This window comes from Ambystoma mexicanum, chromosome 3q (assembly GCF_040938575.1).
Source record: "Ambystoma mexicanum isolate Mex_15411 chromosome 3q, UKY_AmexF1_1, whole genome shotgun sequence".
Taxonomy (NCBI): domain Eukaryota; kingdom Metazoa; phylum Chordata; class Amphibia; order Caudata; family Ambystomatidae; genus Ambystoma; species Ambystoma mexicanum.
Genome location: NC_090926.1, coordinates 1,040,263,872 through 1,040,277,822, shown reverse-complemented (window position 1 = coordinate 1,040,277,822; position 13,951 = coordinate 1,040,263,872). Strand labels below are relative to the sequence as shown.

Genomic DNA, 13,951 nt, shown 5'->3' with positions numbered 1-13,951 from the left:
TGAAACAAATCCAATAACTGTCAAGGTGGCAATTTCTTGCTGGTTCAGCTTAGAACTCTTGCTCCCTTTCTCCATCACTTGTCCTTTATCTTTCTGCTGTCATGTCAAACATGGCTCCTCTCGCAGATCACATAACCCTCCTCTCCTCATACGTTTCCTGTGGATGCTAGCACTAAGAAACCAAGTCAGTGCTGTACGAGTGCTTTACAAGTGACCATAATATAAAATATCACCAACATTGCACAGGAAATGTTCAACACTTTCATGAGGTCTTTGTCTGCAATGTATTTTGCCAGTGTAGAAACACATTTTCATTCTGGCCCATATTGTTTGCTTTGTCCAGAATGCCAACCATTCTACTATAGGAAACATTATCCATGCTGGCTCTGCCAACTCATGGCAGTATGGCCACATACACAACACTCCTGTTGACTTTGCCCCCAAGACTGTTAAAATGGATTTCTAAAAAGCAACCCTGGTGGGTAGATTTTAGAGGGCCACCTTGGTTATGGTGAACAGGGAGACTTAGAGCTTAGTCAAAACCCAATTAAGGTAGGAAAGGAGAGCAGTCAAGGCTTAGTTTTAGAAGAGTGAGCGCGGTCAGGGGCGCTCAATGAGTTCACACGGAATAACAAAATAATTCAGCTTAGATAATCAGTTATAAAAATACAGTTATTTATTTAGGCCTTTAGAACACTAAAAAAAGAAACTAGTAGGTAGTAATATCACACAATACCAAATATAACAAATATATACATTCAGTAGGTTCACTTACAATACATTACTAAATAACTAAATAACTAACCAGGTGAAACCGGTATTTCAGATGTAGGTAAAATGATTAGAACCAGCTACAAGTACAAAGTCCAACCCTAAAATGTATAGGTATAGTGCCCAAAAGTCACAGGTTCTACACGATTTCTCACAGGAAGGTGTTCAAGGGATGCAATAAATGTGGTGGTGATTCAAAACAGTTCCAAACTATTTCAAAGTTCTGCAACAATTTGTCAGAAGACAGGTACGTTTCTCCTCTCTTCCAGATCCAGTACTAACCCTGGGGCAGGATACATGACCCATGTTCGACGACCAAACAAAAGAGGAAGACGAGCGACAAACAGCTTTGCACCCAATGTTAGCCTATGGAGGGAGGGGTTTGGGGGTGGACGGGAGGCAGGTATGCTTATCCCTCTGACTCAGATTGTCCAGGGGTCACGATGGATTGTCTGGGGGTCGCTGGGAGGGAAATCTTCCATCCTTTGGTCGGATGAGAGGTGCTCAGGAGTTGCAGGTTTGAGTGCTCTTCAGGTCGGGTACAACTGAAAGATGCATCACCAGTTGATTAGGAAATGCCGACTTCCACGATGCAGACTTCTACAGGACACTCAAGACGGATTTCTAAAATATGGCCTGGTGGACAGATTTTAGAAGGCCACCCTAGAAATAATGAACAGGGGAACTCTTGTATATTAGCCAAACCAAATCAAGGTAAGTGTGGACAGTGGTCAATATGCGAGTGGGCTCAGGGGTCCACAATGATTTTTAGACATGCAAGTACAAAAATAATCTATTATAGGCCTAAAATCACACTATCAAATTGAATCAAGCAGTTAAGAATATCACACAACACTCTAAATCTAAAACATATATATAGTCACAGCTGGTTAATGCAATGCATACAAGTCACCATTACACCTGAAAGGAGAGGTAAGTAGTTAAGCAATTGTATTAACAGACTGCAGCAATAGAATCCCTAACTAAGTCCAACCCAGAGTTCAATGTGGCATTGTCACGCAAAGTTTGAATGCAGTACCCTCTGGGAACACAACAACTATGACTACAGGTATAGGCAACCCAAACTTTGGTATAAGCTTGTACTACACAGTTTTGGTAGCGTGTTGAGCAGCCAAGCTTATCTCAAGAGGGGAAATGTGAGCTGTACTGGAGTTACACAAATATTCACAGTTACAGGTATTCAAATAAACTCTTACAGTCAAGGTTTCTTGCATAAACAATTTATCAGTCAGTTATAAAGCCTTCTTTAGAAGGCAGCAATGGAATAGTAACACAAATATATTTCAGTACTGTACACTGAGTTTCTGAATCAGACAATAACCTTTTGGGATGACCCACAGAGACACCCTACACCCACAGGTGACTTCAGTAACAAGGGTGCTGGGGACATTAATATCTTACTGTTGGCATTCAGAACCCTCTTAAAAAGTTTGTAAAATGCAGTGTTCACTAGAAGAGTCATTCAATTCAATAGGCTAAGCCAATGTCAATGGGCAGAAGTCTTGGCTAGGATAAGGCACTTCTGGTAAGTAAATGGAAAAGTCTTTGCACAGTTCTTAGGAGTCTTAGATGAAAAGAAGAAGAATCAAATGTAGGGCCACAAGCTGATTAGACTTGTGAGTTGTGGAAGTTACAAGCACTTCTACATTAAGGGGCAAGTTCTCTTAGACTTGTTTTACAGTACCTTGGTAAAGAAGAAAAGATGCAGCTGATGACTTCTGTTCCTGTGCAGCTCTGCAGATCTCACTGTTCCTGGGCCTCAGTCGTGGGGACAAGAGGAAGGACGTCGGGGGACTCCTGCAATGCACGGGCACCGTCAAGACCCGCAACCGGCAAACTTCACTTTCAGTTGCTGTTTTACGTTTCAGCTACCGCAAATAGCAACAATGCGGTTCCTGGCTGTCAAGGTGGACTGACCTTGCTTCTGGGATCCCGCACTCTGCTGAGGGGGCTCAGCCTTGGTCAGTCCTGCTTCGTGGGAGTCCGGAGGATCTTCCAAAAGCTTTAGGCCAGCTTAAAAGTAACGCACACAATCTGGTGTCCCTTTCGCTGGCTCTACGGTTTTCCTGCAGCAACTCTGAGGAAATTCAACCAGCTCCGAGATGGGTGTCCAGGTGGCTTCCTTGAGAGTTGATTGGTCCCACCAACTCAAAGGGAGAAGTTGTCCTTGCAGGGCTTCTGTCGATGCGAACTTGGCGATTCAGACCTGCAGCAGGGCTTCACCGGGAAAACCAACGGTCCAGGAGTTGCAGCAGCCGTCCTCTTCAAGCTCTTCTTCGGTTCCTTCGTCCAGTGGTCGACTGTCTTCCAAGCTAAGAGACTCGCCTTTTATTTAGTTCCCTCCCATTCATTCCAGCCCAGCTGCCACTAGCCCAGCAGGGTGGCTGTCCTTGCCGGACAGTCAGCCAGCCAATCTCCACAAAGTGCATTTGGGTCTCCAAGGAGACTAAGCACAGGAGGTTTCGGGCACCTCCCTCACTTCCTGCCTACCACAGACACTCTGGAGCCAGAGGCGGGTTTCACTCCTGAAGCCCGGCAAAGGCGAATGAAGGAACAAGTTACTTACCTGTAACTGTTGTTCTCCAGCATGGGTCTGGCATGGATTCACATGCTCATGAATATTCCCCGTCGTCAGGCTGGGAATCCTCGGTAAAGAAAAAACCAGTATCAGTTTCGTTTCTGATCTGTCTTTCGTAGTAATAACCAATCACTGGTCTCTGCGTCATACTGACCACAGCCAATGACTGCCCTCTACCTAAGCACCGCCTCTGGCAGCCATCTTCAGATTTGGAAGCACGTGAAGTGGCAGTATGACCAAGTGAAGAGCCGCAGAGGGGTAGGCGGGAGGGTTCGCATGTGAATCCATGCCAGACCCATGCTGGAGAACAACAGTTACAGGTAAGTAACTTGTTCCTTCTCCAGCATGGGGTCTGGCATGGATTCACATGCTCATGAATAAAGAATACATAGCAGTACACACATGCACAACCACGGGAGGTGGCAAAGGCTCAACATTAAGCATCACATCAACTCAACATTAAGCATCTTACCTCCTCACCAGGCTCACCTCAGGCGAACAGGTTGCGCAGCACTGCTTGGCCGACCCTGGACTCCTCCCTGGAATCCCGGTCGACGCAGTAGAATTTCGTGAAGGTGTGCGTCGACCTCCACGTAGCAGCCCTGCATATGTCCAGCAGGGGCACACCAGATAGGAACGCCGTGGTAGCTGCGATCGCTCTGGTGGAATGGGCTCTCGGACGGCCAGGCAGCGGTCGGTTTGCCAACCGGTGACAGTACATGATACAGCCGGAGAGCCATCTGGAGATGGAAGCCTTCGAGAGAGCCTTCCCCTGATTGACAGGTCCAAAGTTCACAAAGAGTTGTGACGTCTTCCGAAAACCTTTCGTGCGGTCCACGTAGAACTTCAGCGCTCTAGCTACATCCAGCGAGTGCAAAGTCCTCTCAGCCGGCGACGAAGGCGACGGGAAGAACACAGGTAACACCAAGGGTTCGTTGAGATGAAAGTCCGACGGTACCTTGGGCATGAAGGAGGGGTGCGTCCTGAGCACTACCCTCGTGTCGTGGAAAGTCAAGTACGGGGCCTTGCAGGAAAGGGCCTGGATCTCTCCCACTCGTCGTGCGGAGGTGATGGCCACGAGAAAAGCTGTTTTCCACGATAGAAACTTCAACGGGGCCGAGTGCAGAGGCTCGAACGGAGGTCCCATGAGTTTGGTCAGCACCACGTTGAGCTCCCACGCCGGGGCCGGAGCCTTCACCGGCGGGAACGATCTGAACAGTCCCTTCATGAACTCTTTCACCAGACGATGAGACCACAAGGACGTCCGGCCCGTGGTTCTGGTGTATCGGGAGATCGCAGCAAGATGAATCTTGATGGACGCGTGTGCCAGACCAGCTTTGGCCAGCGTCAGCAGGTACGGCAGCACTTGGGGAGCCGTAATCCGTAGAGGGTTAATCTTCTGTGCGTGGCACCAGACAGAGAACCTCTTCCATTTGTGTCCGTAGCATTTAAGAGTCGAGGACGCCCTGGCCTTTGCAAGAACCTCTCTGCAATCGGCCGGTATGTCGTATCCTCCAAACTCTAGCGCTGCAGGAGCCAGGCCTGCAAGTTCAGCGACTTCGGGTCGTGGTGGAGGATGGCGCCTCCTTCCCTGGAGAGTAGATCCGCGTCCGCCGGCAGCTTGATTGGCGGGGACGCCGACAAGTCCAGAAGGTCCGGGAACCATATCTGCCTCGGCCACGCAGGTGCGACGAGGATCATCCTGCACCGTGACCTCTTGAGCTGGTTGACGAGCCGGATTAGCAGAGGCAAGGGAGGGAACGCGTAGAGGAACAGGCCCTCCCAGGGGAACGAGAAAGCATCGCCCATGCTCCTCGTCTGGGGAAACCTGCTGGCGAACCTCCGGCACTTGGTGTTCGTCGCCGTCGCGAACAGGTCGATCTGGGGTGTGCCCCACCGTCGGAAGAGGCGATCCACCAGATCCTGCCGTAGTTCCCACTCGTGGCACGAGCGCAGCTCCCTGCTGAGTGAGTCGGCGATGGTGTTTTTTATCCCTGCCAGATGAAACGGCACCAGAAGAATCCCTTGGGCGACGGCCCAATGCCACAGGTCCTGCGCCTCCTTGGACAGCGCTGGGGACCTGGTTCCGCCCTGTTTCCTGATGTAAAACATGGTGGTGGTGTTGTCGGTGAAGATCCTCACCACCTTGCCCTTGAGGGACAGAAGGAAGGACCTGAGGGCCCAAAACACTGCACGGAGCTCCAGGACGTTGATATGCAGGGACTTCTCCGTCGGGAGCCAGAGTCCCCTTGCGTGCAGATTTTCGGTGTGCGCTCCCCACCCTTCTAGGGAGGCATCCGTGGTCACAGTCACCTGGTGGGCTGGGGTCTGGAAGTCCATGCCCGCCGTCAGATGCGCGCGGGTGCCCCACCACCGTATCGCTCGTCCGAAACTCTCGTCGAGCTTGATCCTTTCCTCGAAGCTGCCCGTCGTCTGGATCCAGCGCGCATCCAGGAACTCTTGCAACGGGCGCATCCGGAGCCTGCACATGGGAATGAGGTAGATGCAGGAAGACATCATCCCGAGGAGGGACTTGATGGACCTCACCTTGGCCGCGTCGGCCACCAACATCCGTTGCACCTTGCCCAAGATGGTCCTGGTCCTCTCCTCCGACGGGGAGGCCAGAAGGGACACTGTGTCGAGCCTCGCTCCCAGAAACAGTGCGACTTGCGCGGGCACCAGGTGGGATTTGGCGTAGTTCACGGAGAATCCCAGGTCCGTGAGGAGTTGGACGGTCCTTGCCGTGTGGACCACGGCGAGCTCCCTCGTCTTGGCGCGGATGAGCCAGTCGTCCAGGTAGGGGTAGACGTGAATCCCCTCGCGGCGCAGCTGCGCCGCCACCGGTGCGAGGCACTTGGTGAAAACCCTGGGTGCCGACCGTAGTCCGAAGGGAAGGGCTTTGAACTGGTAATGACGCCCTTGGACCACGAATCTGAGGAATTTTCGGTGCCCCTTCAGGATGGGAATGTGGAAGTAGGCATCCTCCAAATCCAACGACGATAGGAAGTCTCCTTCCTCCAGCTGACCCAGGACGTGCTGGAGGGTGACCATCCGGAACTTCTGCGCCTTGATGAACTTGTTCAGGCGTCGCAGGTCCAGGATGGGGCGCCATCCTCCCGTCTTCTTCTTCACGAGGAAGTAACGCGAGTAGACTCCGGAGCCCCGAAGCCTCTTTGGGACGAGTTCGATGGCGCCCTTTCTGAGCATCGCCTTTACCTCCAGGAGAAGTTGAGGGACGTGAAGTTCTTTCCTGGCCACGGGGGGGACGCGCGGGCACCTTCTTTGAAACTCGAGCGCGTGGCCCCGGGCCAGGGCGTCCAGCACCCAACGGTCGGTGGAGATGGACTCCCACACGCTGACGAAGCCCGCCAGCCGGCCTCCCACCGGGGTGCTTCGGTGGGGGCCCGACCCCACGGCCGGTTCAATCCTGCTTGGACGCGGCCTTGCCGCCTTGGCCTCCTCGGCGACGACGGCGGGGTCCGCCGGACTTGCCTCGTCCTCTGTAGGCCTCTTGCGACGACGAGCGGGCCGCTTGACGGTAGGAAGCGAAACCGCCGCCGGAACCTTTGGAGGCGCCCTTGCCTCCGCCGCTCCGAAAGGGCGTCCGCCGTTGCTGCAGTACTCCAAGGGCCCGGGCCGTCTCAGTATCCGCCTTGATGGCCTGAAGGGAATCGTCCACTGTCTTCCCAAACAGGTTGTTCCCGTCGAAGGGCATGTCCAGGACCCTGGTCTGGACGTCCTGCCGAAAGTCCGTCGCCTTGAGCCATCCGCGACGTCGAAGGCAAACGCCGTTGCCCATCTGGCGGAACCCAGTGTCGGCGATGTCCGTCGCCACGGTGATGGCGTGGTCCGAGGCCACCTCACCTTCCTGCAGGATCTCAAGGGCCTCCGCCCTCTTGTCATCCGGCAGAAAATCCAGCAGGGGAGCTATCTTGTACCAGAGTTCCCTGTCGTAGCGGGCCACGATAGCCAAGGCGTTGGCCGCTTTAATCGTCGTCGCCGCCGACGAGATGACTCTGCGTCCCATGGCATCCAATTTCTTTCCCTCGCCGTCCGGCGGGGAAGTCGACGTGGAGGCCGCACCCCCCCCCGCTTTCTTCCTGGCTGCCGCGGAGACGACGGAGTCCGGGGTAGGCTGCGCCCGGAGGCATAGGGGGGCCGAGTCCGGGACCCGGTACTTTTTCTCGTACCGGTCTCTTTTCGCTGGCGTCGTGGAAGGGTTCTTGAGGAGGGAAAGGCCCTCATCCCAAATGTCGTCTAACAGAGGCACTGCGAGGACCGTCTTCCTCTTGGCCTCGCGCCGTTGGTAAAGGAAGCCTTCCTTTTTCTTCTCCTCAGGGCAGAGTTGGAAAAGCTCGGATGCCCTGGCGATCATTGAGTGGAACGATCCAATCTCGTCGGGCGGAGAAGCCCTGGTGGGAGGCGACGACGGAAAATCCTCGTCGTATGCCTCGTCGTCCGTACCCGTCGCTGCCGTGTCAGTCCCCGTATCATCCCCTCGGGTGGACGGGGAGGAGGGCTGGACGGGGCGCGACGGTTGAAAAGGAGGCGGTGGATGGATCCTTCTTTTCTTGGTAGGGGGAACACCAGAAGGTCCCGGTTCTGGATCCCCCGACGGGAGAGGTTCCTCCGTCGGTAACAGTAGTCTCGTCCTTATCTCGGAGCATAAGGACTGTATAGCCAACAAAATGGCCGCTGAGTTGTCTTGCGGCGCTGGCAGAGGGGAATCCGACGGGCGAGCAGGGGCCCCGTCGGTATCCTCGACGATGTCGTCGTCGTCACCTGCGTCGGGGCCCATTCCGACGGGCTGGTCTTGTTCCACGCCTAGGCCGTGGCTTAAGACCTCGATCAGTTCCTCTTCTGAGGTTGAGGCCGAATCTACGACGACGCCCTGCCCCCCCTTCTTCCCCACGGAGGGTTTCACGGGGGTCCTATCGATGGGCACGAAAGAAGACTCCCTCCGAGGAGGCAGGGAGATTCTGGGCCCCGAGGCCGCCACCACTGGTGCAGCCTCCACAGGCTGGGCCAGGGCCGCCGCGACCGTTTCGATAGAGGGCTTGGTCGAATGGATCAAGGCCTTCACCACCTTAGGTGCGCTCACCGCCTTATCCTTGAGGGAGGGGGCACTGCCACGCTCCTCCTCTGCCTTAGAGCTCGACCGGGGTCTCTCCAGGAGCTTCGCCGGGTGCTCGGCCTTCCTCTTACCCGACCCAGAGCGTTGGCTCGTGGTTGATGGTGCCGGGGAGGGTGCGCCCTGCCTGGCGCCCGTAGAGCCCGACCGTTCGGCGCTCCCGGTGCCAGCGGACTCGCGGTGCTTGGCCTTATGTTGGGCCCCCGTCGCCGGGGCGCCCTCAAAGGTCTTAGAAGACCGCTCAGATTTCTTCTTCTTCTCGCCAGACGGGCTCTTACCCTCCAGCCAGCTGGCGAGACGTTGATGGCGGTCCTTCATGGTCCGTTCCGACATGTTGCCGCAAAACGCACAGTCCTTCTCCACGTGCGTCTTGTCCCCATGAAGGCAGTAAAGGCAGAAAGAGTGTTCGTCCTCCTTGAAGACGTTCTGCAGCTGGCATCCAGGGCAGGCCCTGAACAGCTTTCCGGGCGTCGAGCTTCCCTTCTCCTGGGCCATCTCCGAGACCGGGCCTGAGAAGCTTCTGGAGTCCTCCGAAGTGTAGCTCGACGAAATCTTCACCCTTGAGGGGCACAGATGAATCCGACACGGGTCCCCGTTGATCGGATGTAGGATCGGTGGAGCTTGAGGCTCTTTTGACCGAAAGAATCGAAGTTTTTGTGAAAAAGCGCGAAAAAATAGCACTAACGCTCGAGAGCAATAGCACGAGGATCCCAACACATGAACGTGCGGTAAAAATCTGAAGATGGCTGCCAGAGGCGGTGCTTAGGTAGAGGGCAGTCATTGGCTGTGGTCAGTATGACGCAGAGACCAGTGATTGGTTATTACTACGAAAGACAGATCAGAAACGAAACTGATACTGGTTTTTTCTTTACCGAGGATTCCCAGCCTGACGACGGGGAATATTCATGAGCATGTGAATCCATGCCAGACCCCATGCTGGAGAATAAAGAGGCCAAACCTGGTTTGGCGCGCAAAGAAAAACTCTAGAAGGACCCTTCCACAAAGACATGGCAAAAAAAGAAGACCGGGCACTATTTTAACAAGGATGGGTGGACGCCATTTTGAAAAAGATGGCTCCCGCGGTTAACGTTACTAGGTCCGCGAACAGTCGCGGTAAATGCAGACCTTGGTAGTTCAACACGAAACCACTGCCACCTGCCAGTCAATTGAGGAAAGGGTAACATAAAATTGTTACATGAGCATTTAGACACAGGGGATACTTAGTTACCCCTCCAGCACTCTATTGTAAGATAGGGTGTGCTGGGTCTAGCAAGTACAATGCTAAGTACAGTCAATTTCACTCTACTGCTCTGGGAAACAGTAGTTTATCCTAGCGAAGGTATTTAAACCTTGGGAAATCTAAAAGACTTCCCTGTGTCATTGCACTGAAGGTGCTGTGTGACAATTGTAAAACATGCCGCCTATGGAGTTTGTTAGACTCCATAACCAAAAAGAAACAAAGGTAAAATTCAAACAAAAATACATTAGAGAGTGGTACAAAGGGTCACACACTCTCCAGGTAAACAAAAAAAAATCAACTCCTCAAAATCCAGCAAAATTGCTGAGTGTCTCTAAGGTGGAAGGTATCGGCACATTTTTGAGAATTCTCCCTAACACTCTGCCTGCTGAGAGCTTCCGTCCTAGTGTTCTCTTCTGCGTCTAGGTGAACATCCGGTTTTGTAGGGCCCAAAACCAGGGCTTCATTGCCTCCCTGCACAGTGGTTGTGACCCTACATCACCTCTCTGATTGAGGAAATCCTGGGTCTGGATCCAATCCTTGGAAGTAAACAAAGTTCCACTCGAAGAAAATAGTTCTTGTCAGTCTATCAAAAGTTCCTCAAAATTCGCTACTTTTTATCCTACCTGTATTTGCTATAGCAAGATCAGCATACCCAACCCTATGTGGAGCGCTGAGGGGATCCAATGTATCCAGTTTCTCGACTCTCCATTAACCTTTTGGTTACTGTGACTTGCTCTTTGTTCAGGCTGGTGGCAGTGTATCTTTTTGCAAGACTTTGTGTGGACTTTTGTCGCAGGCAGTCTTTGCAGTGGTAGGGCACACAAGGAGCACAATTTACCAAAAATGGTTTTATTTTTTTTTAATCCCTGAACAAGAGGACTTGTCCTTTCTGAGTTGGTCTTCTACCTTTCTAGGTGGGGTGAGGATTCTATGGTCCCTTTGTCTTTGCCGGGCTGCGCAAGGAAAGCCTGCAAAGGGCCTCTGAGTGACTGGTAGGACAGGAAGTGCAGGAGGTGACCAAAACTCCCCTGTCCTTTGGGTATCCAGTCATTTTTTCGAAAACAGTTTCGAATGACAAAATGCATCGACTTTTTTTTTACTAAAATGGGTGTTAAGGGGGGAAAAAAAACGGGGGTTGAGGGAACCCTCCCCCCCATTGCAAAAAAAAAAAATGCATTTTATCGCTGCATTTTAATTCGAAACTTTGCCATTCGAAACTATAGCATTTGAAAATATCACTATAAACCGTCCTTTGTCCTGAAGTGTGCCTGACTGAAACCAGTTCTGAAATATTGTTCTATGGCCTTCTTCCTGCCGTCTCAGGTCAGGAAATGCTTTATATGGAAATCCATATAAGCTATGGCTTTTGCAGGTTATGGGGCAGTGTGTGTAAACCGAGAAGGGGGCTGAGACCATCTAGTTCCAATCCACATCTTTGGTGCCAGAAAGTCTGTTGCTGGGTGGATGTAATGACCAATAATTATCCACGATTGGCTAGCCACTAGCTGTTTGAATGGTGCAGATCCTTACCATTGATGAGCTTGCTCCCAGCCTGAATCTTGGATAAAAATGGGCTAAGATGTCACCAGCACAGACTCCAGTGTTGTCCTGGTGAAGCAATGCTCCCGTCTTGATCTCAAGGAGGCCTTTTTTGGTGCTTCGACCTCGACCTCTGGAGTGGTGGGAGCAATCTTTCTTGAACTCTGCTTGAAGATCTGAGCCTTCGGAGGTGTCCCTGGATAAACCGATGGACTGACATGCTCTCTCCAGAGCGACCTTACTGCAGCAGCCGTTGTTCAAAGAAGAGACTTGGAACTTGGCAGGTCTTCAGCTTGTGTCTCAAGTCACCTGCTCCTGCACTTTGTCATCTAACACTCTCCCCCACCCCCCTGACTGTGGTGACCGTCGCTGGATCTTTTCTTCTTGTCCCTGAGGAGTCCTGTAGCAGTTTCTCCAACAGAAGTCTTCACTTGTCTGTTTGGGTCCTCAACTGGAAGCGGTCTGCAACCCATTCCTGTGCACTGCGACAGTTAGTTTCAAAATCCTGTGAAGTATCTCTTCTGTCTAGATGATCCTCACAGTGAGAACAAACCTGGAATAAAGTCTGGAACCTACAACTGTGGGCTATGGAGACCTCTGTGTCAAGGGAGGGTGGGGGGGGGGGGGGGGGGAATGAAGTCTACATTGATGTTGCTTTTTTCCCCTGAGTCCCATAGAGCAACTGGACCAAACTCATTCTGACCGGACCTTGGGTAGTGGGGCCAGTGTTAACCATCCTCCCCTAGGCCTATCCTAGTGTTTTGTATCGAGTGGAGTGCTCACCTGAACTTTTATCTTTGTAACTCTTGCATTAATCATAATGACTGGCACTGCTATTCCTATAAGAAATTACCTGAAGTCGTATATGCTTTGGAGCTCGGGACACGAGGCCACAAACATCTTAGTGTTGGACTTCATAAGAATTAGGGAAGCAGTCGGTCTTGATTCTAAAGAGTTCTGCCTATTTTCTTATGTATCGGACTACTCAGCTGTGTTGCACTGGTAATTAATTCATATGCAATTCTACTTCTCCGAAGAGTGACTATGTATACATTTCTTTTTATATAAAGGTTGTGTGATAATACTTACCTGTGTTTTTTATATGCGTAGTGTCTAAACGCAAGGCCTAATAAATAACTATTTTATAAAAAATGGAATTACTGGTTTTGCTTTGTGTGTACTCATTGTAGCCCTTGCCCACTCTCACACCCTTCCTGAGACTAAGTGGGGGCTGCCCTGCTCCCTAACCTTGATCGGGTTTTGGCTAATCTCTGTGTCTTCCCTGCTTACCATAATAGGGTGGCCTCCAAAAATCGTCCCACAAGGGCTGATTTTGGAAATCCATCTTAACACAAAGCAACGAGAGAAGCAGGGGTAGGGCTGAGCCTAAATACCAGTGCACAAAGAGTCTCGGCAACCAGCCAATCAATAAAGGGGGATGGGGCAAAAGGGTCAGATGACTAGCCATTCGCAGAAAGTCTGAGGGAGGACCACCGGCCCCATGGATCTATAATGGTCTAAACCAGTTAGGGCCAATATGGTGTCTGCCATTGTGGGCTCACAAAGCGCAACCATGATCACAACAGCAACATCCATATTAAGGCCACATTGTGGTTACTCAGAACAAAGTGAGCCCTATGTTACAAAATGGGAGCAGGCAGGATTTTTAAAAAATGTACTACTGCCACAATGGCAACTAAAAAAGCACATTTGGCTACCAATGAAGTCAATGGCTTCAATCCTTGGTGAAGCCAAAACGAAAGTTAAGCTGGCACCAACCTACTGTCTAAACCTATGTAGGGTGATCAAACTAGATCTGGTCCATCTTGTAATGGGGCTCTTCACACATATCCCAGCTTGTTTTTAAGGGGACTAGCTCCACACTCTCCCATTAACATAAAAACTATAATCCCCAACCTGAGCCCCCTAAAAAAATGCAGCAAAAAAAAGGGGCAAAACACACTTCACTAAATGCAACACCGTGTGCTGGTATGGATAAAATCACCATAAGGCAAAAATCGTGAGCCTGAGGATCACCCCTGGGACCGGGCGGCGATGGGGGGGGAACCAATAATTTACACCTTAATAAGGACGAAGTTAAGGAGTTGTCCCTCTGGACACCAAAAAAGGTAATGATCCAAAAGAAATTGAGGGAAAAAAGCTGAAAATAGTTTGAGTGGCCATAGAATGCCCAAAAATATACTTTTTTTTGTTAAACAGTGATAGAATGTGGTATATGTGACAATGGCTTGAAAAGGGATTAGATGAAAAAATAAATACATTGTTTTGCATGCGATGCTAGGAAATAGGATGCAGCACTGAGGGACACACTCACCCACCCAACCAACCAACCAATAAAATGAATATAAAAAATACTTGACACGAGTCACAAATGATTGTTAAAGAGAATGATCCAAAGGTTTGTTATTGCTTTGAAAAATGTAGGTTTCTGGAAAAGGATCTGTTCTCCTTGAAATTAGGTTTGCTCATTGATAGTTTGAGGGCGATGAGGCATTGATTCAAGGTAACCATGGACAGAAAGTCAGTACCTGCAAGCTCAGTCAGAGCATTTTGTTAAGTGTGGGAACAACATGTATATTCTCTTTTGCCAACTTTCCAATAAACCATGTGTTGTCATTGGGTTGTATCAAGAGCTAGGTACCAAGTTGAA

The 13,951-nt window shown here is 51.1% G+C and overlaps 1 protein-coding gene across 5 annotated transcripts in view; it reads right to left on the bottom strand.

The window, feature by feature from the left end:
• The window catches only part of USP36 (ubiquitin specific peptidase 36), a 1,150,746-nt gene that overhangs the window by 393,473 nt on the left and 743,322 nt on the right, over positions 1 to 13,951 (bottom strand). The window lies entirely within an intron of this gene.